This window comes from Lepus europaeus, chromosome 3 (assembly GCF_033115175.1).
Source record: "Lepus europaeus isolate LE1 chromosome 3, mLepTim1.pri, whole genome shotgun sequence".
In the NCBI taxonomy this organism is placed as follows: domain Eukaryota; kingdom Metazoa; phylum Chordata; class Mammalia; order Lagomorpha; family Leporidae; genus Lepus; species Lepus europaeus.
This window is the reverse complement of record NC_084829.1, coordinates 105,764,184-105,789,590: the sequence shown is the minus strand read 5'-3', so window position 1 is coordinate 105,789,590 and position 25,407 is coordinate 105,764,184.

The window sequence follows — 25,407 nt, the reverse complement described above, 5'->3', positions numbered from 1 at the left end:
TGTGCTTTTCACGCGTGCCTCTTGGGGTCCACGTAGGAAATCTTTCAAGTATTTAAGGTGTTTTGGTATTTTGTGCAGGAGGATGGGAGAAGCAAACAGGAAACAGGGCCCTGTGCTATAGTCCCTGCACTTGCAACCACCCTAGGCTTGAGGGAGCGGGAAGGTGGCAGAAAACAGGACAAGGTCACTCAGGAGACCCAGAAGACACAGAAGAGATGGCGAGCACATGGCCTTTGTCCCAGACGACCAGGAATTGGCCAGGAATTAAAAGAAGTCTGGTGAACTCTAGCTATCTCACATAATAACCAGGGAGAAACAGAGTTCAAAAGAGTGTCCAGCCTTGTTCTGGTAATAATGTGATGTTGCAAGCTAATCCTGGCCCTTCTCTGTTCCCCAAACACGGAATCAGTTGTGTCCTGGGTTTATTTACAGTGTAGGATAGTAAATGAGAGCGTGTGTGACTGCTGGCTTTGGCTTGTGTTGGTCAAATGTCAGTGTCAAACTGGGAGGAAAATGTGCATGGAAGGAATTAATTTTCTGAAGTTGACATTATACTGCTCTCCTGATTGTTCTCGTGGTCTGAACGTGCTGCTGATGGCGAAAGCATTCTATTATATCGTATAGACTTCTAGCCAAATGTATTGAATCTATGTCTACCCAAAATCTAAGAATATGAAGGCACGTCTCTGAGGCCAGCAGTGGGCCCTTAGCACAGGTGAGATGGCTGGACTCCAGGGTGAATAGCGTCACCACTGGCACAGGTGCCAGGTGCATTGTGTGGGTGTGATATTGTACTACGGTGCTGTGATGAGCACAGCAACGTGAAACATGGCCTCTGGCCCCCAGGAATGTAGAGAAACCATTTCTGTGCATAAAACAATGAGAAAACGATATGAATCCTCATTTAATTAGGACCTGACGGACAGGTGGTAAAGGAGCTAGAAGATCAGTGTGTGGTGGAGAGGTTTTGAGGCAGGAGGGCTTGGGACACCTTGGAGAATCATTGACTTTTGTTTTATTATTTTTTTAAAGATTGATTTATTTATTTGAAAGGCAGTTACAGAGAGAGAGGAGAGACAGAGTTCTTCCAACCACTGGTTCACTCTCCAAATGGAAGCAAAGGCCAAGCCTGGGCCAGGCTGAAGCAAGGAGCCAGGTGCTTCTTCTGGGTCTCCACATGGGGGCAGGGGCCCAAGCATTTGGACCAGCCTCTGATGTTTTCCCAGGTGCATTAGCAGGGAGTTGGATTAGAAGTGGAGCAGTTGGGACTCCAACCAGTGCCCTTATGGGATGCCAGTGTTGCAAGAGGTGGCTTAACTGGCTACACCACAATGCTGAGGCCAGTCTAGACAGATGCCAAGGTGCAGCTTCATCACTGGGCACCACTCAACCCTAATCGCCCACAGAGCCAGAGGGTTAGGGTATGTGTGACGCTGCTGGCAGGAGAATGGCACCAGACACATTGGCTCACCATGAGCCCAATGTGGTGCCTCAGAACAGGAGAAAATAGGACTCTGGATGTGTTTTGGAAATGGCAAAGAGAAAGAACATTATAGTGAAGTCAGTCACCCATTCCATGCTATTACTAGAAGGAAATCACTTAGGGGCCAGTGGAGACCAGAGAGCCTTGTGACTCCCTGCCCTTGATGCTTGTAGGGACACCGGGAAGTCTTGGAGCCTGCTTCCAGCCAGGCCGGCTGGCTCCTTCTCCACGCACTGCCACGCAGCCCTGCTCCCACCTGCGCTACTACCCGCTCCAGGCATTTAGCTTGCTCTGCTCTGCAGGGGAAAACCCTGGCTCGGATGTCACCCTCTTGTACATTTCCAGTCCCCTTGCCTCCTGTTCCTGCCAGAGGAGCTGCGTTCTCTCTGCCATGGAGTTCTCATGGCATTTCATAGAAAACTTCTGCTATGCCATCTATGGCAATGGATATTCTTTGGGTGAACCAGTAACTGACTGAGCGAATGAATGAGTGGATATATGAGTAAATGCTTCAGGAGAACTCCAGGAGGACACAGTGGCCCCATGAGATTGGTCATGCTTTGAAGGTCACCATTTCTTTAGTTTTTCCAAGTATATTATTTATTTATTTGAAAGAGTTACAGAGAGAGAGAGAGAGAGAGAGAGAGAGAGAGAGAGATCTTCCATCCACTGTTTCAATCTCCAAACGACTGCAATGGTCAGGGCTGGGCCAGGCTGAAGCCAGAAACCAGGAGCCAGGAGCTTCTTCCAGGTTCCTCACGCAGGTGCAGGGGCCCAAGCACTTGGGCCATCCTCCACTGCCTTCCCAGTCATTAGCAAGAAGCTGGGTCAGAAGTAGAGCAGCCGGGTCTCAAACTGGCACCCATATGGGATGCCGGCGCTGCAGGGGGCAGTTTTATCTGCTATGCCACAGTGCCCACCCCAAAGCACACCGTTCCTTGACCTTTGTCTTAAGGAAGCACCATTCTTCAGGAGCTTGCTTTAGACCTGCAAGGCTGACGGGAAATCAGCCCCAGATCCGAAGCTGAGACGTTGCACTGTTTCTAGCCAAGCCTGGGTTTGATAAGCAGCAGACTTAGGCCACCAAGGCGGCAGCTGACAACCCCTTAAAGGTTACAACTTGGAAACATAGAGACACGATGATTGGGCGCTCTGGGGACAGCTGCTGTGATGTTTACCGGAACTCTTTGCTCCAAGACCTGGCTCTCCAGTCTGACCTGCCCCAAGGCTGCCTGTGTTCCCTGCCATCCACAGCGGGGTGATTCAGAGGTGTCATGTGCACCTCCAGGATTTTTAGGGTTCTCCAGGGAATTGTGTATTTGGTTGTATCAAATCATGGCTGTGGATGGGATGTCTCGGGACTGCCTTTGAGGCCTTTCGAGGTCTTTGGAGATGGAGGAAACCTTTAGGAGAGCGGAAGTCACCCAGGGCATCGAGGTAGCTGGTGTTAAGGAGGGTGAGGGCAGGGGCTGGTGCTGTGGCGTAGCAAGTGAAGCTGCCACCTGCAGCACCGGCCTCCTATATGGGTCCTGGTTCAAGTCCCGGCTGCTCTGCTTCTGATCCAGCTCCCTGCTAATGCGCCTGGGAAAGCAATAGAAGATGGCCCACATGCTTGGGCCCCTGCACCCACATGGGAGACCCAGAAGAAGCTCCTGGCTCCTGGCTTCAGATCCTCCAGCTCTGGCCATTGTAGCCATTTGGAGAGTGAACCAGCGGTTGGAAGATCTCACTCTCTTTTTCTCTCTTGCCTTCTCTCTGTCTGTAACTCTGTCTGTCACATAAATAATAAATAAATCTAAAAAAAAAAAAAAAAAAGACAGTCAGTGGCCCAGGAGGAGCCCATGTCCACCATGTTCACAGACTACCACTCAGCTCAAAACAACCTTCTGTGCTATTTTAGGGGATGACATCTCTCTTTGCCTTTCTGTTGTTTTGATTCGGGCTGTTAGAGCCGTGGCCAGGGAAATACGGCAGCCCAGGAGCGGAAACCATTACCCAGGAAAACAAGAGGCATCTACGGGAGCAAAGATTTTCCACAGATACCCCTGGGGGATAAGAACTGTCCACTTGCTGTTTACTTCTCATTCGTGTTCTTTTTCTACCTCTGATTTTAAAAGTTCTAACCGATGTCAAATGGTATGAGGAAGAAAGAAAAATATGTGGGGAAAAATAAAAATACATGATGAGACACACTGTTCATGCTGTTTCACAGTCTCCACATGGGTATACATACGTCCAAATGCATACACGCACTCTTGAAATTACAAAGTAATCTAATATATAAATTAAAATTAAATTTTAGATTAAAATTACAAAATAATGTAATATATAAAATAATATATTAAACCAGGGCTGTTTGGAGGGATATTTCAATATCATGGTAATACTGCAAAGAATGTCCTTGGCCCTATATCTTTGTGCTTTTTTCAGATTTTTTTTTTTTTTTACCATAAGCCCTAGGAGCAATAGAGCTGAATGGGGAAGTGTGTGCGTGTGTTCAATTTTTAAGAGGTTTTCAAATTGTCCTTCAGAAAGGCTAGCCAGTGGGTCTCTCTGCCCATTTCGGCACTCCCCGCCCCCAGCGCAGGGTCTGGTCAGGGCTTCTCATGTTTCTCCCTCTGATCATCCACACTTTTCTGAGGGCACTGGCAGGAAAGTCCAGAATCTTTCTTTATGATAATTGATCGTTTTTCCCCTTCTTCTCCTCACTTCCTTCCTAGTCTCTTCCTTTCTTTCCATGGTCTCAGTCCTTTGGCCATTTTTTTTTTTTAATTGAGGAGAAGAAGTTTCCACTTTAATTTTAACCATTTGACTTGGAGCTAACCTTTTGCTGGTCCCCAGGGAGCGGCTGGCTTCCTTAGCTGACCTCTGTCTTCACTCACTGTCTTTCTTTGCACCACAGGAAGGTGTGGAGATTCACGTAGTCACGTCTGTGGCCTTTCAAGTTCTCCTTCCGAGTCTTCTGTCCCACTTAGGAAGCCCACTCCATCCAGACAGCAGAAAAAGGTGCACTTCTATTGTCTTCAATACATTGCAAAGTTTTTTTTTTTTTTAAATGTTTATTTAGGTCTCTGATATCTCTAGAATATTGTGTTGAAATACACCTAAAATTTTCTTTGTTAAAAGAAAATTTATTTATTTATTTTGAAAGTCAGAGTTACACACACACACACACACACGTCTTCCATCTGCTGGTTCACTCCCCAGATGACAGCAATGGCCAGTGCTGCACCAGGCCAAAACCAAGAGCTAGGAGCTTCATCTGAGTCTCCCATGTGGGTGGCAGGCATCCAAGCACTTGGGCCATCTTTCCCAGGTCACCAGCAGAGAACCGGATCAGAAGTGGAGGAGCAGTCAGGACACGAACCAGCGCCCATATGGGATGCTGGTGCTGCAGCAGAGGCTTAACCTCCTACACCACTGTGCCGGCCCCATAAGTAGAATTTTTTCAAATCTTCCTTTCTTCCTTTGAGACCTTCCACTTGTTAAGTCTTTCTGAATAGCAGTGAAGGGTCTGAGATTTCTCGCCTCTGCAAGCCAACAAGGTGGCCGGGCGCAGGGTCGCGGGTGCCGGGAGAACACAGGGTGCAGCAGGCTACGGAAGCCTCAGGTTCCCGTGGGCTCCCTCGCTGTGTGCAGTACACGTGGCGTGTGGCGCCGTGCAGGGCTCTCTGTCACAGCTGACGCACTCCAAGTGAGGAAATCCTAATGAGTGATCAGGGCCAGCTTCCCTGAGCTACCTGATGGCGATTGAGAGGAGTAAATCATAGGAGGAACAAAGCATTCCAAGCAAACAAAACTATATGTGCAAAGGCCCTGTGGTGGGTAGAAATGTGACAACTATAATTAACTAAAAAATCAACCAGTATACTGATGCTATCTTCTCTGGCTAACTGCACTGGAGAGAGCTCATCTGTTTATTTTTCCTACTGTGAATGACCTATTTGTTCTGTTTAAATGCTTATAGATGTTTTTTCCTTTGCCTTTAATTGTATTATGAATGAATTTATCATTCATTCTTAAATTTTCTTAAGACATTGAGAGCCTTGGCCGGCGCCGTGGCTTAACAGGCTAATCCTCCGCCTTGCGGCGCCGGCACACCAGGTTCTAATCCCGGTTGGGGCGCCGGATTCTGTCCTGGTTGCTCCTCTTCCAGGCCAGCTCTCTGCTGTGGCCTGGGAGTGCAGTGGAGGATGGCCCAAGTGCTTGGGCCCTGCACCCTCATGGGAGACCAGGAGAAGCACCTGGCTCCTGGCTTCGGATCAGCTCAATGAGCCGGCCGCAGCGGCCATTGGAGGGTGAACCAACGGCAAAGGAAGACCTTTCTCTCTGTCTCTCTCTCTCACTATCCACTCTGCCTGTCAAAAAAAAAAAAAAAAAAAAAAAAAGACATTGAGAGCCTCTTCATTCTGCATCTTACCACGAGAGGACTTCAAAAAGTTCATGGAAACTGCATGGATTTCAAAATTCCTTCCACCAGAATAAACTTATCTTTGAATTCCATTTTTCCATGAATTTCTATTTGAGGCACCCTGGTATACACTTGAATACTCTCATTTTCTATTTGTTTTTCAGGATTCTTTCTACATCATCTACCGTCCGTAATTGCTCCTCCCTAAAAATATTCCCTCTGTGTCATTAACACTCTGTTCCCAGGTTGAGACCCTTCCTTTATTTTCAGTATTTGCCTTTGCTATTTTTCTGGTTTTGTTCACGTCTTAGTTTTAGAAAGGGAGATTTGGGGACATTTGCCCTCTTTTCTCAGGTGTCAGGGTCTATTATTGAAAAAAATATTTTATCAAGTCCTTCCCCTCCTCCACCCCCCAATTCTTTAAAATTAGTCCAAGGAGACTTATGGGGAATCCCCCTTGGTTAAGCGGACTCCTTCTCCAGGGCTGCCTCTGTGGCGTAGTAGGCTAAGTCGCCATCTGCAGTGCCGGCATCCCATATGGGCACCAGTTCTAGTCCCAGCTGCTCCTCTTCCGATCCAGCTCTCTGCTATGGCCTGGGAAAGCAGCAGAAGATGCCCCAAGTGCTTGGGCCCCTGCACTCACCAAGGAGACCTGGAAGAAGCTCCTGGGTCCTGGCTTTGGCCCCGCACAGTCCTGGCTGTTGTGGCCACTTGGGGAATCAACCAGCAGATGGAAGATCTTTCTTTCTCTCTCTCTCTCTGCAACTCTGCCTTTCAAAGAAATTTTTAAAAACATCTAGAAAAGACAGTTTAAAAATGGCTTTTTTTCTAGGGATTTTTTCTAACATCTTGAGAAATTTGGGGGAAGTTCAATGGATCCAACTGGTAGACATTCCCGGGATACTTACCGATGGCACTCCCTTTACTCTACAGAGCTCATTAACAAGTAAAGCCAGGTGAGGAGTTGTCTCCACCTGGATCACAGCTCCCAGTAAAGGGATTCACCTTCCGAGACAGGAGGCTCATTCTTGAAAGAGCAGGAGGACAGCCAATGCCTTCCCGGGCCGTGGGCTGTTTCTTGCTGATTTTGATCTTGAGGGTAGCGGATGTATGGCTGACCTCTTCGCTAATGACAAAGTAGACAGGTAACTAACCACATCCTAGACCAGAAAGATGCGTGTTTCCCAAGTCTGTAAAGATGAGCCGACAAAGCAGACGTAGAAGCTGGATACTGGGAGGTCAAAAATGAAACTCACACCAGCTTGCACACAGCACAAATCTTGTTGACTAAATTTTGGTGGTTCTTCAATGTTTTGGGAATCCTTTTTTGGGGAAAGCGAGTATCTTGGGTATTTGTTGGCACCGTGCAGTGTAGACATAAATCTAGAAATAGAATGATTTTTTTTTTAGTTCATGGTCACTGATCATAATTCATTGATTTTTTAAAAAAGATTTGTTTTATTTATTTGCAAAACAGAGTTACAGAAAGAGGTAGAGACAGAGAGAGAGAGAGGTCTTCCGTCTGCTGGTTCACTCCCCAGATGGCCACAAAGGCCAGAGCTGTGCCTATCCGAATCCAGGAGCCAGGAACATCTTCTGGGTCTCCCACACGGGTGCAGGGGTCCAAGCACTTGGGCCATCCTCTGTTGCTTTCCCAGGCTATAGCAGAGAGCTGGATCGAAAGTAGAGCAGCCGGGACTTGAACCAGCGCCCAAATGGGATGGTGGTGCTGCAGACTGTGACTTTAATCTGCTGTGTCACAGAACTGGCCTCATAATTCATTGATTCTAAAATGCCTTTCATTCTATATAAAATCACTGCTATACACTAGTAATAAAATGGACTCTCCCCATGGAATTCAGACATTCTTAAAGTACTGTAGGTACAGCCTTATTTCAGAGATGTTAACATGTGAAAAAATGCATATCTTAGGATCAATAAGACAAGTCTTCCTGCTGAGGGCACCCTGGGAGGGAGCTGCTAGGCCCTGGCAGCAAGCAAGTCCTCACCGGGCATGTCAGCAGCATCACAGGACAACCTGCTCTGGCCTCTCCTTTTTCTTTTTTCTTTTTCTTTTTCTTTCTTTTTGACAGGCAGAGTGGACAGTGAGAGAGAGAGACAGAAAGGTCTTCCTTTACTGTTGGTTCACCCTCCAATGGCCGCTGCGGCCAGCGCACCACGCTGATCTGCAGGCAGGAGCCAGGTGCTTCTCCTGGTCTCCCTTGCGGGTGCAGGGCCCAAGCACTTGGGCCATCTTCTACTGCTTTCCCAGGCCACAGGAGAGAGCTGGACTGGAAGTGGAGCAGCTGGGACTCAAATCGGTGACCATATGGGATGCTGGCACTGCAGGCAGCAGCTTTACCTGCTATGCCACAGCACCAGCCCCATAAACATACATTATTAAACCTTGCCTCTGGATTCGTGTTTCAGACAGTGACTGTTTCAAACTGGATGGGCTTCAGCCACTCTCCAGGACTCACCCGCCCTTGATTTCAGCAGAAGCAGGGTACGTTCCGCAGACATTGACACTAACAACTCGAGCAGGCCAGGGCCAAAGGACACGGACGACTGTTCCCAAAGACAGCCCCATTCCAGGCGCTCAGAATGCAGAGCCGGGCGCTCCTGCAGAGCTTCCCACTCATAAAGGGTGCCGATGTCAAGTTTGGCTACAAGGAGGCAAATCGGGCAAAAGTTAAGCCCGGTGACCCTTTTAAGAACTACTAATTGGGCTGGCGCGGTGGCTCACCTGCGGCACCGCCATCCCATATCAGCACTGGTTCTAGTCCCGGCTGCTCTTCTTCCAGTCCAGTGCTCTGTTGTGGCCCGGGAGGCAGTAGAGGATGGCCCAAGTGCTTGGGTCCTGCACCTGCATGGGAGACCAGGAGGAAGCACCTGGCTCCTGGCTTCGGATCGGCACAACGCCAGCCTTAGCGGCCATCTGGGGGGTGAACCAATGGAAGACCTTTCTCTCTGTCTCTCTCTCTCACTCTAACACTACCTGTCCAAAAAAAAAAAAAAGAACTACTAATGATTTAGAGAGGGTGGGAGTGGAGAATAAATCTCCCGATACAACCACAACCACACAAACCAACCCAGACCCTAGGGAGAGCTCCTTCTCCACGCTGCCCCTGGAGAGACTACCGGAGAAGAAAGGATATTCAACTTGTTCCCCACAAGCCTTTTGGGCATTAGAAAATGAACTTCAAAAGTTTTCCTTTGTTTCTTTGTCTTACAAGAAAAACTTGGGTTTCCATCTTGAGACCTGAATCCTGAAACCAAAAGGCAAATTGGCGGTTAGCGCCCATATATTTAGGGAAATGTATGGAAATCATTTCAAGTCAGCAGAAAGAGCTTCTGGAAGAGTTGGTGATGGCTTCAGCCTTTATCGCTTTGGTTCTCTGTAGCTCTTCCAAATACTGGAAAATAAAAACAGCAGGTGGGGAAAGTTCCTTGAGGTCATTGGTTTTAGTAAAAGCAGCTTTTGCTCAGCCATCTCACAAGGTCAAGTATTCCATCCCTGGTTGTTTTGCTAACAGAGTGGGCCTCCTTTATCTTATGGGCATGCCAGGTTTTGCATGGGGGTCTCTGACAGGTGCCACCTGCTGTGGTACCTGTGCAGATGCTAGATTCTGGGAATGACTTCTGCAGGGCTGCAGCAGGGCAGCCCTTGGGTTCACAGAACCAGGGAGCAAATCCAGGACTGGAAAAACCTAACAGAACACGTTTCTCTCCTGTTGGGCCTTTTTCCTACTCCCCTAGAGGCTGTGACCCAAGAATGAAAATTACCAACAGACACAGGGTTTCTGGGCCAGGAAGGATGGAAATTCACACCATGGAAGGAACCCAAGTTTGCAATTTTCCTGTCGCCCACAAGGGGCAGTTTTCAGCTCTCCTAACCCTCACAGGCTCCTCAGATGGCGACAGAAGCGTTTGGGTTGGTCGGTTGCCCATACAGGCTCCGCACAAAGCAAGCAGGGCTATGCCCACTGCCTTACAGTGTCTTTTCTGGGGAGAACAGCCCACAGCTCTTTTCTGAGTGCACTTCCTATATATTTAGGAAAATGAATGGAAATGATTTCAGGCCATCAGCTCCCAGGCAGCTGCCCAAGCCGTGGGCTTAGTGTTGTAGAAGAACAGCTCCATACCAGGGCCGGTCTGCACCAACTCCCCACCCATCCATGAGGACGAGAGAAAAATAAGAATAATTTGAAAGTCTTCAGAAAGCTAAAACGATTCCCCTTAAAGGAGTGCCCTTTGTTGGGAAGCACCTGTTTCCTGTTATTTTTGTGATAAGAGGTTCCTTGTTGGGACAGGCTCTTAGCTCGATGCTTCTGTCCCTGTTGGAGTGCTTGGGTTCGATTCCTCACTCTGCCTCCTGACTCCAATTTCCTGCTAATGCAGACTCTGGGAGGCAGCTAGGATGGTTCAAGTAATCAGCTTCCTGCCACCTACATGGGAGACCTGAATTGTATTCCCAGCTCCTGGCTTTGGCCTAACCCAGCTCCAGCCATTGCATGCAATTGGGAAGAGAACCAGTAGATGGGAGATCTCTCTCTTTCTTTCTTTCTCTCTCCCTTCTCTTTTTCTCTTTCTGTCTGCCTCTCAAATAAACTTAAAAAAGATCATCTAAACTTTTTTCTTGGTTTAGCTAAATGCTGTAGGCCGATATGGTGTGGCAACTTTAAGAAGTATCCTTAGTTGGCAAAATAAAGTGGGCACCTTATTAAATCTCCCATTTTGACAGCTTCCTAGACCCTGGCACCCCATTTTACCATTAATGAAAGGACTGTGATGGTGGAGATGCCAGTAAGGAAATTGTACCATTTCACTCCATTTACCCAGTGGCCACTAATGTGACAATTTTAATTCTTTGGGACATAGCCGGAGAGGCAGAAGTTGTTTAAAAAAAAAAAAATCCTGATCCAACGAGATAAGATATCACATGGGCGGTGGGTGGGCGGGCATTGTGGTGCACCCCATTAAGCTGCCTCTCAGACACCTGTGTCCCATATCAGAGTGCCCATGGGAGCCCTGGTGCCTCTGCTCCCTATCATGCTTCCTACGCATGTGCCCAGGAAGGCACAGATGATGACCCAACTATTTGGGTTCCTGCCTCGACTGCGTTCCTGGCTCCTGGTTTTGTCCTGGTCCAGCCTCAGCTGTTGTGGGCAACTAGGGCATGAAACAGCAGATCCAAGATCTTCTCTGTCTCCTGCTGCTCTCTTTGTCATTCTGCCTTTCAAATAAACATTCTTAAAAAAAAATCACTGACCTCAAAGATTCTGTATTGTACTATAAGAAAACACTGTCGGGGCCAGCGTTGTGGCATAGTAGGTAAACCTGTGACGCTGGTATCCCACAAGGGCACTGGTTTGTGTCCTGGCTGCTCCATTTCCAGTATAGCTCCCTGCTAATGGCCTAGGGACAGCAGTGGAAGATGGTCCCTGCCACCCAAGTAGGAGACCTGGAAGAAGCTCCTGGCTCCTGGCTCTGGCCTGGCCGAGCCCTGGCCATTGCAGCCATCTGGGGAGTGAATCAGCAGATGGAAGAGCTCTCGCTGCCTCTCTCTGTCTCTCCCTCTCTTTCTCTGTTACTCTTTCAAAATAAATAAACCTTTGAAAAACAACAACAACTCTGCCAAGCCCTGCACCAAAGTCCATTGGCCATGATTATAAACACAGTCCTTGCAAGGTCAAGTATAGCCGTTTCCAGCCTTACACTTGAAGGGGAAGGAGCTTGGGGGAGAAGGCCGCACACACAGCTGTCCTGAGCTGCTTTGTCACCCAGCTCAGGGCACAGGGAGGGACTCTCTCTGGCCCCGGGGATGGACGTAGGCCATTGCCTTCAAGACCCAAGCCAGTATACAGAGGCTGTGGCATGTAACTGCTTCTCGGGGTCTGCAGACTAAGAGAAGTGAATTGTAGGCAGAAAAGAAAGCATTCAACTGGCAGTCAGAGGTCAGCCCTCCAGAGTTCATAGGTCATAGGCTCAGAGTTCATAGGTCAAATACAGTCAGCATCGTATTTTCTGCTTTGAATCCTACTCCAATTGCCCCAGATGTGCCTCTTCATTATCAGACAACATTTCCCTCTCAGTTTGCAGTGTCTGCTATTGGTGTTAAGTGTTATGGGTCTTGGAGAGGAGGGCAGTTGCCCCAGTGAGTTTCATGGGTTCTTTTCCTCAGCTCAGTGTAGAAATAAAAAGCTGGGAAACAATTTTCAAAGAGGCAGAAACTTTTATTTGACAAAAGAGTGTCTGGTCCAGGAGGAGACCAGGTGGAGCGCCCGAAGGGGACACTGGCTTTGTGGAAGTGCCCAGGGTTTTTAAAACATTCTATGGGGGTGCCCATCAGACAGGGGGTTTTACATACTGTATATTGACTGGCTTAGGGCTTGTGAAGATTGTGGGGGTCTCTTGGGGGTAGCCCATCTCCTTAGTGGCTCAGCCCCTCCTCTGCTAGCTCTGGGTAAAAGATTGCACCCACCCTGAAGGTGTGATTTAAAGCTGGGAGGTCACACATGCAGCACAAGATGCTATTAGTCGGGAGATGTCTGCCGGTCTGGTTCACTCCCCAAATAGCTGCAATGGCCGGAGCTGGGCCAGTCCGAAGCCAGGAACCCAAAGCTTCTTCTGGGTCTCCCATGTGGATGCAGAAACCCAAGGACTTGGTCCATCTCCCACTGCTTTCCCAGGCACGTTAGCAGGGAGCTGGATCGGAAGTAGAGCAGCTGGGACTCAAATGGGCACCAAGGGATGCTGGCGCTGCAGGCTGCAGCTTTACCCACTATGCCACATCACTGCACCTGCCCCCTCCAACCCAGGTAGAATTCTAGGTTGTCAATTATTAATTATTTTGGTGCAGCACAGTGGAGGTATTACATTTGTCTTCTGGTCCAGAAGACAGCTACCCATGTTGCTTATTTGCCATTCTTTAGAAGGTAACTTACACGTTTTCAGCTAATTTTGAGATCTTGGTCTTGGTGTTCTGCATTTCACTCTGTCTACACATGGATTTCTTTTTTATTCATCCCATTTGGGTTTGTTGGGCCTCTTCAATCTAGAGATTAGAATCTTTCATCAGCACTGTAAAATACTCAGGCATTATTTTGCAAATGTATCCCATGTCCAGTCTCTACAGTCTTTCCTTCTGAAACTTTCATGTTAAAGCTTTTCATATTCTCCATGTGTTTTAATCTCTCTTCCACAATTTTGCTTTGTGTCTGTGCTGCTTTGTGAATAATTTCCCCTGGCACAACTTCCAGTTCACTAATTCTTTCTTTGGTTATATTGACTTTACTATTTGTCTAACTTCTAGTTTTTGTTATTGTGCTTTTCATTTATAAAAGTTGAACTTTAGCCAGCGCCGCGGCTCAATAGGCTAATCCTCCACCTTGCGGCGCCAGCACACCGGGTTCTAGTCGTGGTTAGGGTGCCGGATTCTGTCCCGGTTGCCCCTCTTCCAGTCCGGCTCTCTGCTGTGGCCCGGGAGTGCAGAGGAGGATGGCCCAAAGTCCTTGGGCCCTGCACCTGCATGGGAGACCAGGATAAGCACCTGGCTCCTGCCTTCGGATCAGCATGGTGCGCTGGCCACAGTGGCCATTGGAGGGTGAACCAACGGCAAAAGGAAGACCTTTCTCTCTGTCTCTCTCACTGTCCACTCTGCCTGTCAAAAAAAAAAAAGTTGAACTTTAATTTTGTTCAAAATTGTTGGGGTTTGTTTTTACACAACTTTCTGCTCCCTAGAGACACTTTCAAACTTGTGCCTTATATTTTTATATATAGCACTCTCGTTATTTTAATAATTGAAATCTTAACTGAAATATCTTAAGTACTTGTGAGATTTTATTACCATGGGTTTTTATTTCTCATTCTTTCTTTCGATCCTTGCTTCCCTGAGTACTTGGGTGTTTTGTATTATTTGTAGGACATCTTTGAGGACTTTCTACAGAAATTATTGCTTTCCCAGGCAACTGGGTATTGCCAGGTGGGGTAATTTTTGAACTAAATTCACAGCCTGAAATTTTCTTGATAACCTAAGTTCCATGATATTGGGCTGCAAATCCTGGTGAAGTCTGGCTTGTGGTCCCATCTTCTCTGGGCTCTGGTTAGCTGGCTCACCCTTACCTGAGGTTACAGCCCTGTGGGTGAGCCCTGGGCTCCATAGCAACACCCAAGGGCTCAGATTTCACTAATATTTGGCATAATTCGTTTTCATATATTATCAGCTCTTCTATACTTCCATTTTTCTAACATTTTATCCATTATTTTTTGATGTTTCAGTTGAGCCAAATGACTGTGCTTTCTATATTACCAGAAGCAGAACTCCAAGAGCATTTAGGATGCTGCACTGCTTGTGATTAGCATTCAGAACATGGCAGACTCTGGTATGGTCTCCAGTTCTTTCATGTTTTCCAAAGCAGTCTGATGCCAGGTGTATTCACAGCATAGGAGCTGGACGTCGGGCAACTCTAACCCACCTAATGGTTGCGGAAGGTGAAGCTCAGAAGGCTGGCATGCATGGCCTCTCCCACAGAGGACTGGAATTAGTTACTGTCTAGGTCCCGTGTTCTCGCTACTCCCCTGCTGTGCAATGGGCAGTGTGGAGTTGAGGACCGAAACCATACCTGATCTCCATGGCCGCTCCCCAGACAAGGAAACGTGGGTGCTCGCCTTCTCTTCCTGTCCTCTCCCGGAAGTTCTGCACAGCAATTTCCTGTCCCATCCGGAAGCTTTACTGCTAGAGCTCTAGAGTAGGTGGTGACACCTTAGCCGCTCGGCCAGTATTACTTTTTTAAAAGAATTTTTTTTTTATTTGTTTATTTTGAAAGTCAGAGTTACAGAGAGAAGGAGAGAGGGAATGAAACAGAGATCTTCCATGTGCTGGTTCACTGCCCAAATGGCCACAGTGGCCAGGGCTGGGCCAGGCCGAAGCCAGGAGCAAGGCTGCTTTTCCAGGTGCCTTAGCAGAGAGCTGGACAGGAAGAGGATCAGCCGGGACTCACCAGCACCTGTAAGGGATGCCGGCATCGCAGGTGGCAGCTTCCCGCGCTACACACAATGCCGCCCCAAAGTATTACTTTATAAAACAAAAACTAGGTGTGTATTTCTCTGCTTAAACTCCTCCAACTATTTCTATAACTCACACAGTAGAATTCAGACTCATTATCCTGACTGTATTTGTATACCTGGGTGTCTCTTAAAAAGTCTTCCAAACCGATGGGCTTAAAACACTGGACATCAAGGCATCAGCAGGGCTCTCTCCCGAGGCTCCGACCCCTCCCTGCCCCTTCCTAGCTTCGGGTGTGTGCCGACAACCCCGCTTCCCATGGCTGTCTCCTACTGGTCTCTGCCTCTGTCGTCACGTGGCCCTCTCTCTGGCCGTGTCAACTTTCCCTGCTGAAAGGACACCTGTCACTGAGTTAGGAGCTACCCTGCTCTAGCGTCCCCTCGCTTTACCTTGATGTCATCCACCAAGACCTTGGAGTTTAGGACTTGAACAGAGGAGTTCTCAGGGTGACTCAGTTCAAGCCCCGGCACTGACTTCAGATGCGCTCACCATGGACCCTGACCACCCGGCTGGCCTCAGCTTGCGCTTTCTGCCTCTTGCCCACAGTTCCAGTCGCCCTGGTTTCTCGGTGCCTTCAGGATGTTGACAGGAGCCACTGTGTCAGGCTGGAAAGCTGTGCCTCTAGTCACCACAGGCTACGGCTTGCCGTTCGGATCCTGTCCGAAATGTCACCTCGCAGGCCCACCCTGGCCACCTGGTAGTCTCACTGTGATTTCCGCTCTATTCTTAACCCTCTGCTGATGTGCAGGCTGCCTCTGTAGATCCTCATACTTCCCCAGGCACATTCTCCACCCTCAGATACCAGCCTTTCCCTGCCAGTTGGTCAAACACTATAAATAGTAATTCCATTACTGCTGAACTCACTTATTTCCAGAAGAAAGAAGAAAAAAATCGGATTTGACATCCGCTGACTGTTTCCCGTGTAGTCTCCTCCTAAGCACACATTCAGTTTGCAAATCCCTTCCAGTGATTCCCAGCAAATTGTTAGAGAAGGTTCTCTCTTGAAAGACAATTGGAGGGGCTGGTTCCATGGCGCGGTAGGTTAATCCTCCACCTGAGGCATCGGCATCCCATATGGGTGCCGGTTCTAGTCCCAGCTGCTTCTCTTCCAATCCAGCCCTCTGCTATGGCCTGGGAAAGCAGTAGAGGATGGCCCAAGTCCTTGGGCGCCTGCACCCGCGTGGGAGACTGAAAAGAGGTACCTGGCTCCTTGCTTTGGATCAGCGCAGCTCCGGCCGTTGCAGCCATCTGGGAAGTGAACCAGAGGATGGAAGACCTCTTTCTCTGTCTCTCCCTTTCACCGTCTATAACTCTACCTCCCAAATAAATAAATAAAATCTTTTAAAAAAAAAAAGACAATTGGAGTGAGAAATCCCTCTGCCCCTTACTTTGGACTTCTACATGGAAAAGAAAGATGAGCTGATCCCAGGGTGCCAGCCCCTTGGTGGAGACCCCAGCTGGCAAGGATGGACACTGTGCCCTCTGCTGTGCCTACCAGTGCTTTAACAGGACAAAGTGCAGCAGCTCCAGCAGCATTGACAACCATGCTCTGGGTGAGGAGTGTGACCGAGGTTTTACCTTTCAGCTGAAGGTGCCAGCTGTGCTAACATCTGTCCAGGGTTGCTGCCTTAGAAGGTCAAAGATTAGCTCCTGTATGTCAGAGCAAGGCCTCCTGGGAAGCAAGTCTTCCGGTCTTACACTGTCAAGACAAGGTCTCACTTCTCCTCTCCATGTACCCAGCTTATTCTAGCGGATCCTGTTTTTAATATTTAAAAAAAAATCTACATTAGAATAGTTTTGGATTTGCTGAAAACTTGCAAAGACAAAACAGAGAATTCTTATAAAGCCTCACCTTCCTGTTGTTAACACCTTACTATTGTACATTTGTTGCAACTAGTAAACGGATAACATTATATGATTATTTAATACAATCCAAGCTTTGTTCCAGTTTCATTAGCTTTTGCCTGCCCTACTGGGTTTAGTCGTCTGGTTTCCTTCAGCTCCCCTGGCTGGGGAAGTTGCCTGGCCTGTCCTTGTTCTTGATGACGTGGGCAGTTTTGAGGAGCACTGGTCAGTGACTTTGTAGAATTTCTGCAGCGAGGGTGTGTCTACTGTTTTCTTAGTATGAGCCTGGGGTTATGGGCTTGGGGAGGAAGCTCTAGAGGTACCGTGCTATTTTCACCATGCCCCATCGAGAGCTCACACAGTCAACTTCGTTGTTGATGTCGATGTTGACCACGGATTTGTTGAGCTTTCTCACTGTACACTTGCTTCTCTCCCCGTTTCTATAACATGCTCCCTGGGAGGGGCCACCGTGCACACGGCCCACACCTAAGGAATGGGGAGTTGAGCCTCGCCTGCTTCAGGGTGGAGATTATAGAAGTTAGAATTTTGTGCATGGGAGATTTTTCTAGTCTTTTCCATTTATTAGTTAACCTTTTCTATTAGTATAGACTCTTGGGTTTCTAGCATATTCTTTGAGTTATGATCCATTACTACACGATTCATTTGTTGCTTACGTTGGTCTGGATCTGGCCTGTGGAAGCTCTTTCAGGTGGCGCCGGGACCTGTGGCCTGCCTCCATTGCTAGTTGTTCCTGAGTATTTTATTACTGTCGGGGGCTACGAGCGACTCCAGGCTCCTTTTGTGTATTCCCAGCTATTTCTCCATGGAGCCCTGGCCCAGCAGCCCCATTGCCTTGCCCAGCCCTCCCACCCTTTGGCTCATCAACACGCCCACCTCCCTCATCCTGCTCAGCTTCCTGGATCACTGGGAAATTAGAAGCCACCAGAAGAGACCTTCTGCAAACTCCCACTTCTGCATCCACCCACCGTGGCATTCAGACCTTTCTGTTTTGACTTCCTTCCTGTTGATAAACGATCACCGCCCAGACGCCTGCCCACTAAATCCCTCTTCCTTGCACCTACTCAAAGCCCCGATGCCAGCAGCCTCCACGCTCTCCCCTGGGGCATCAGTTTTTCTCTCTCAACTGCGTTATTGCTCTCAGCATCAAGACACTGTTATTTCTCTCATCTCAACAAATGTAAATTGTGGTTAAACACCCATAAAACTTACCATTGCAACCATCTGTAAGTTCAGTAGTGTTCTGCATATTCCCATTGTTGTACATCTCATCTCCAGGACTTTTTCAAACCTGAAACTCTGAACCCATTGAACAATAACTCCCCAATATCCCCTCCTCCCTAGTCCTGACCACCACCCTCTACTCTGGCTCTGTGACTTTGACCTTTAGCTGCTGTACATCGCACTGCTATGAACATGAACATACAAATATCTCCTTGAAACCCTATTTTCAATTCTTTGGAATATATGAGAGTACTTCAAGAAGTTAGTGAGAAAATAGAATTAAAAGATAAGTTGATTTGGGTGCAAAAGTTTTGCAAGACATGCATAGTTTTTTCACAATACACATTTTCCATGATTTTTTTGATTCCTTTGTATGCTCAGAAGTGCAGTTTCTGGGTTGTACAATACTCCTATTTTTGATTCTTTGAGATACTGCCACATGTTTTCCATAGGGCTGCCCCACTGAACATTCCCACCAGTAGTGCACAAGGACACGGTTTCCCTACTTTACCATCATCTGCTATTTTCTATTTTGTTGATAGCAGCTATCTTCATGGGTGAGGAGGTATCTCACTGTGAGGTTAAAAAAACTTTTTTTTTTTTGTATTTGATAGGGGAGGGGCGTGCAGGACTGGGGTCAGGCTGAGGCTGAAGTCGGGAATGGGATTTCATTCCGGGTTGCCCGTGTGAGTGACAAGAACCCAATGACTTGAGCCAGCCCTGCTACTTCCCAGTCTGCATTGGCAGGAGTTGGAACCAGGAGTCAAACCCAGGCACTGCAGTGTGGGACATCAGCGTCTTAGCCACTGGGCTAAGTGCCTGCTCCCTAAAAGAGTCTCTAAATCCCACTTTTCCCTCTTGCTAATGCTGTTCTTTGCTATTCTCTATGACAAAACCCCTTGAAAGACTTAACTTTATTTTCCAATCCCAATGCCTTCTTCCCATTATATCCAAACTTTCTTCTAATCAGGAAGAAGTAAGTTTTAAGATTTCATCACAAAGTACAACTCCTTGATTGCACTTCCAGGCTCCTTTCCTTATCATCACCAGCAGCTCTGACCATCGTCTAACATTTCCTCATCCAGCTGTTTCTTGTCTGGCTTCCCCCATTAGAGCATCAGTTCCAACAGGACAGAGATTGAAAGCTTGTCTCTGTACTCCACTTGTTGGTATTGCTATCACCCACTAGTCGTCTCCACTTTGTTCCATAGAAGTAACTTTCAGCTCTTCGTTTGTGATTCCAGGTGGGACCCTCAAGGTACCTGCTGCTCCCATCCACCTGCAGGCTGGCTTGGGCAGTGCCTTCTGCAGGAAATAACCGTAGGCAGCACGCAGTGCCGGGAGGGATGGCCACTGCTCTCTTTTCTGGCAGGATCGGAGACCTCTGTGGCAGAGAGCTCAGCAGAGAGTGAGCAGGGCTTTAGGGCCAGTCTCTAGGTGGGAGGAGGGCAAGCTCTGTCCACAGGATCCCAGGGAGTACAGGGATGCAGGCAGGGAGCTGTCTCCTCCAACCTGCACTAAAGGGCTCGTGGATTTCAACTATTCACACCTCTGTGTGCTCCTACACCCACGGCCTGATGCTGTCTTTTCCTGGGGGCTCCCCAGGTGTGAGCAGAGATAGGAGCAGAGATAGGAGGAGGGAGAGCAGTGGACTGTCCTGTTGTCAGCCCCCCTTGGCTCCCCTGGCTTCTAGAAGGAAGCCATGTTCTCCATCCCTGGCTGCCTCTGAGGTTGAAGTCCTTGTCCTTTCCTTTGCTAAAAAGCAGGGCTCAAGGCACAGACCTAAGAGAAATTCTGCTCGTGTGCTTGGTGGCCACCCTGAGCACACTCCATTCCATTAAGTTCTGCAGGGCCCCTGGCCCTAGCCTTCCTGCTCACCCCTCCCTCTGTGGCCCCCCTGGCCTGGGCACTGGGGAGGAGGCTCTGTGTGCCTGGCAGGTACGCCAGGGTGATGGCATTTTTGCCAAGTTGGAGAGAATTCCCAGGAAGGCCAGAGTGGAGCCCTTTCTCTTAACGTCTTGGAAAATGCTGGTGTTTGGAGCAGATGCCTCCTGCTACAGCTCTGAGCTAACTCCCATTGCTGCCACCTTGAGGTCGCTAAGTGGTGAGCTGGCTTCTCACGTTACAGGTGCTGCTGTGGGACAGCTGCAAGGCTGGTGATGGCACCCGGCTCTGTGTGTGTGTGTGTGTGTGTGTGGGATGGGGGGTGGTGTTAGGGAGCAGAGGGGAATCAAGGAGAAACAGTGAGACTCTCACTCTCCACATCAGAGCTCATCCTTGGGGCACAGATTTCCAAGTATTGAACAAAGAAACCAGGGGTTGGCTGTTTCACTTAGCGGGAAAGACGCCGGTAAGATGCCCACATCCCATATTGGATTCCCTGCGTTTGAGTGCTGGGTCCACTTCTCGTCTAATGTGTGCCCCGGAAGGCAGCAGGTGACGGCCCAAGTACGTGGGTCCCTGCTGTCTGCATGAGAGACCCGGATTGAATTCTGGGCTTCTGGTTTTGTCCTGGTCCAGCTTCACACATACTTGCTCTCTCTTGCTTTCTCTCTCAAATAAATAAATTTTTTAAAGAGAGAGAGAGAGAGAATTTACCATCACTGCAAAAAAGTTATTTTCCTCATAAAGGCTCTCCCTGCAGGCTTCTGAGAGTCACCGCCTGAATTTCGTGGTGCTAGCTTAGGGTTGGTGACATCAATGTGAATCCAGGTTGGTTTGACTGTATCTGTGTTTCTCTCTGCAGACTTAGCTACAGAGGCAGACCTAGATAGGTCTGGTGTGGGTGGGGGGGGGGGGAGAGAAAGAGAGAGAGAGAGACAGAGAGAGAGGAGAGAGACAGAGAGAGGAGCCATAACAGCACAGTATACATGCATGCATCTCTCAGCTCTGTCCAGAGTGGATGTAGAGCTGTTCACACCCCAGGAGCAGTGAGCACACCCAGGGCCTTGATGTTGGTGTCTATGTATCACTCTTCATCAGGAGACAGGACTGTTGCCAGAATAGCTGATTCTAGGACCAGAGCAGGGAGAATACAAGCTGAACCTTGGTGGGGCTGGCACTGTGGCACAGTGAGTTAAACTACCACCTGTGATGGCAACATTGCATATGGGTGCTGGTTTAAGTCCCGGTTGCTCCACTTCTCATCCAGCTCCCTGCTAATGCACCTGGGGAAGTAGCCAAAGATGGCTGAATACTTGGGCCCCTGTACTCACGTGGGAGACCCGGATGGAGTTTCTGATTTCTGGCTTTGGCCTGGCCCAGCCAGATGGAAGATCTCTTTCTGTGTCTCTCCTTTTCTCTTTGTAACTCTGTCTTTCAAATAAACAAATAAATATTTTAAAAACAAAAAAGATAAGCCTTGGAGCATACTGAAATGCCTGAAATGCTAATAAATAAATTCCAGAAATGCTAAAATAAAGGTGGGGGCACATATCACAGACGTAGGAGTCAAGCTGAATGAGATCCTAAGGACAAAAACTGGGACAGTCTGAGCAGCAAATTAAACAGGAAGCACTTCGGAAAGTTCATGAAAAATGGAGCTAAAAACTAAGTTTATTTTGATGCAAACCAATTTTAAAATCCATACTTCTTTTGTAATATGCATTTTTTACAAAAATTATTTATTTAATTTGAATGTCAGAGTTATGCAGAGAGGAGAGAGAGAGAGAGAGAGAGAGAGGTCTTCCATCTGATGGTTCACTCCCCAATTGGGCACAACGGCCAGAGCCGTGCCAACCCGAAGCCAGGAACCAGGAGCTTCTTCTGGGACTTCCACACAGGTACAGGGGCCCAAGGACTTGGACCATCTATTACTGCTTTCCCAGGCCATAGCAGAGAGCTGGATTAGAAGTGGAGCAGCCGGGTTTCAAACCTGCACCCATATGGGATACTGCTGGCGCTTCAGGCCAGGCCGTTAACCCACTGCGTCACAGTGCCGGCCCTTGTAATATGCATTTTTGAAGACATGGCCTTCAAAATTTTTTAAGATTTATTCATTGGGGCCAGTGCTGTGGCACGGTGGGTTAATGCCCTGGCCTGAAGCACCAGCATCCCATATGGATGCCGGTTCAAGACCCGGCTGCTCCACTTTTCATCCAGCTCCCTACTAAAGGCCTGGGAAAGCAGTGGAAGATGGCCCACGTTCTTGGGCCCCTGCACCCATGTGGGAGACCCAGAAGAAGCTCCTGGCTCCTGGCTGCTGGCTTCGGATGGGCGCAGCGGCCAGTTGGGGAGTGAACCATCGGATGGAAGAGTTCTTTCTCTCTCTCTCTCTCTCTCGCTCTGTGTAACTCTGCCTTTCAAATAAATAAATAAATATTTTAAAAAGATTTATTTACTTATTTGAGAGGCAGAGTAACAGACAGAGAGAGGGAGAGACAGTAAGAAAGAGGTCTTTCCATCCATTGGTTCACTTCCCCAAATGGCTGTAACAGCTGGAACTGGACCGACTCAAAGCCAGGAGCCAAGAGCTTCTTCAGGGTATAACACATGGGTGCAGGGGCCCAAGCACTTGGGCCATCTTCCACTGCTTTTCCAGGCCATAGCAGAGAGCTGGATGAAAAGTGGAGCAGCCAGGATGCCAATAGGCACCCATATGGGATGTTGGTGCTGCAGGCAGAGGCTTTACCTACTATGCCACAGTGCTGGCCATGATATCAAATTTTTTTGCACCAAAATAAACTGATCTTCTAATTCCATTTTCCACAAACTTTTTGAAGTCCTCGAAGTGTGGTGTTAGATAACCCACAGTACAGAATAGATGTATTGAGACCGTACGGAGGTGAGAAAATAACTGAATAAGGAAACGCAGAAGAAAGGGCGAGTCTTCCTCAGGAAGAATTCCAAACGCTAAGTAGACCTGCCCCCTGGAGGAGGCGAGCTTAATTTCCACCGTGCCCTTGAGTGGACTTGTTTCCAACGAATAGAAATTGGAGAAGAGAGGTCAGTATTGTGGCACAGTGGGTAAAACTTCTGTTTGCAATGCTGGCATCCCATATTGGAGTGCTAGTTTGAGTCCCAGCTGCTCCACTTCCCATCCAGCTCCCTGCTAATGCCCCTGGGAAGGCAGTAGAGGAAGATGGCCCAAGTTTTTGATTCCCTGCACCCATGTGAGAGGCCTAGACTGAGTTCCAGGTTCCCGGCTTCAGTCCTTTTATAAAGGAAGGTACTTGCTGCAAGGGGACTTCGAAATTTCCATGGAAACTGGAATTAAAAGATCAATTTATTTTGGCTAAAAACTTCAAAAGCCATTCATAGCTTTTTCATAATAAGCGTTTTCCAGGAGCATTTTGAAGACCCCTTGTATTTCATTAAGTGCACAGAAAGGTACCTAATTAAGCATGGTCAGCGTGAGCAGATGCCATACATTTCTGTCTTTTTTAGATTTACCTTGTTTATGTTAAAGCCAGAGTTACAGAGGAAGAGAGAGAGAGACAGAGATCTTCCATTCCCTGGTTCACTCCCCAATGGCAGGAGCTGCGCCAGTCTGAAGCCAGGAGCCAGGAGCTTCTTCCAGGATTCCCACGTGAGTGCAGGGGCCCAAGCACTTGGGCCATCTCCTACTGCTTTCCCAGGTATTAGCAGGGAGCTGGATGGGAAATGGTGCAGCCGGTACTTGAACCGTCTCTCATATGGGATACCGGCGTCGTAGGTAGCCAAACGCCACCCCCACACTTCTGCTTTTTCTTGACGTCTCTATACGTGTGAGCTTAGAAAAGTCTTCTCATCTCTCTGAGCCTCAGTTCCTGTATCGAATGAGAGGCCTAGTTGCCGCTGTAGAAAGTTCCTTCTGGTCCTGCCATCTGCAGACCTGGTCTCTCCTGGAAACCGGAGCTGACTCAGAAACACATCCTTGCATTAATGTATCGCTGAGCGAATCTTGCAATGAGAAGGGTCTGATTTCACTTCTCAGGCTCCTGCAGCATCGTTACGTTGAACAAATGATGACTGATGGGCCACTGGTCCTCATAAAGCCACACAACTCATGTCTCCCTCTGGCCTGGAAATCCATCCTGTGGAGCTAGTTCTTCCACGCCCCTGGATGAAGATCGTAATTCCTGTGATGTTTCTGGTTCCTTCAGATTGCAAAATGTCCTTCAGGCCACCAACATACCCAGGTCTGTGCGATGATTGCCATTTAAATTCCACTCCTAGATCCAACCACTGCCCATCTGCCAATGGCCCCACAGCAGTCAGGAAGGGCACGGTCAGTTTATCCGCCCATGCCAGCCCGCGATGGTGCCCCTCCCACATGGACCTAATCTTGAGTTCAGAATTCTTTGTGGTAGAGTGGGTGAAGGGAGGGGAGGCCAGAGGCAGCCGAGTGCTTACCCCAGGAATGCTGCTGTGAGTTCCCATTGCACCTGCCTGGTACTGGCAGCCTTGCAAAGCTGATTCTTCACCCCAAAGGCTCTTGTGTGGGTTCTTCAGGGACGCCACCACCTCTGACCTGCACTGTCCTTGACACGGATCCGTGGGGAGAAATCCAGAGGCTCTTCCCGCGGGAACCCCCTCGTGCCTGCAGAAGAGATCTAAGGTACTCCCATGGCAGGTGTCTCTTCTGATGGCCCGCACCTGGTCTTGAGAGACATGCACACGTCCTCTGCCCAGACAGACCCTGGAGGTGCAGGCCCACCCGGGCAGGCCCCTGTCCTTTGTTCTGCCAGCCAACTGTGACCTCTCAGATGTCCCACAGGCATCGAACAATACTCCACTGTGTGTTTGTCCCACGCAAGGACAAACACCAAGCTGTCCGCACGGCCACATTGGAGCCATTGGGAAAACACCGGCCATGATTTGTCCTGTATCCACCCCCTGTTTCTCAGCCTTTGCAGGCTAGATGCGGGATGGGGGGCGCTTCCCACCACCTCCTTCGGCAAGACCTGCACGGTGGTGTCACCCTTCACCCCGGAAAGTGACAAAACTGAAACACAGATAGTGTCGTGTTCACGGCTTCTCCCCACAGAACGGCAGCCAGCCTCGCAGCCGGCGTCTGCAGCCCTAAGCTGCTTTCCCTCCATCGGCTGGGGAAGCTTGGAAGTCACAACCCCACTCATCCTCCTGAGCCCCGCCCCAGCCCCTGACTACTTTGAAAAACTGAGTCACTGGCGCCAGCGCTGTGGCATGCTAGGTTAAGCCTGTGGCGCTGGCATCTCATATGGACGCCAGTTCGAGTCCCAGCTGCTCCTCTTCATATCCAGCTCCCTGCTACTGGCCTGAGAAATCAGTGGAAGATGGCCCAAGTCCTTGGGCCCCTACACCTTCATGGAAGACCCAGAAAAAGCTCCAGGCTCCTGGCTTCAGACAGGCACAGCTCCAGCTGTTGCAGCCATTTGGGGAGTGAACCAGCAGATGGAA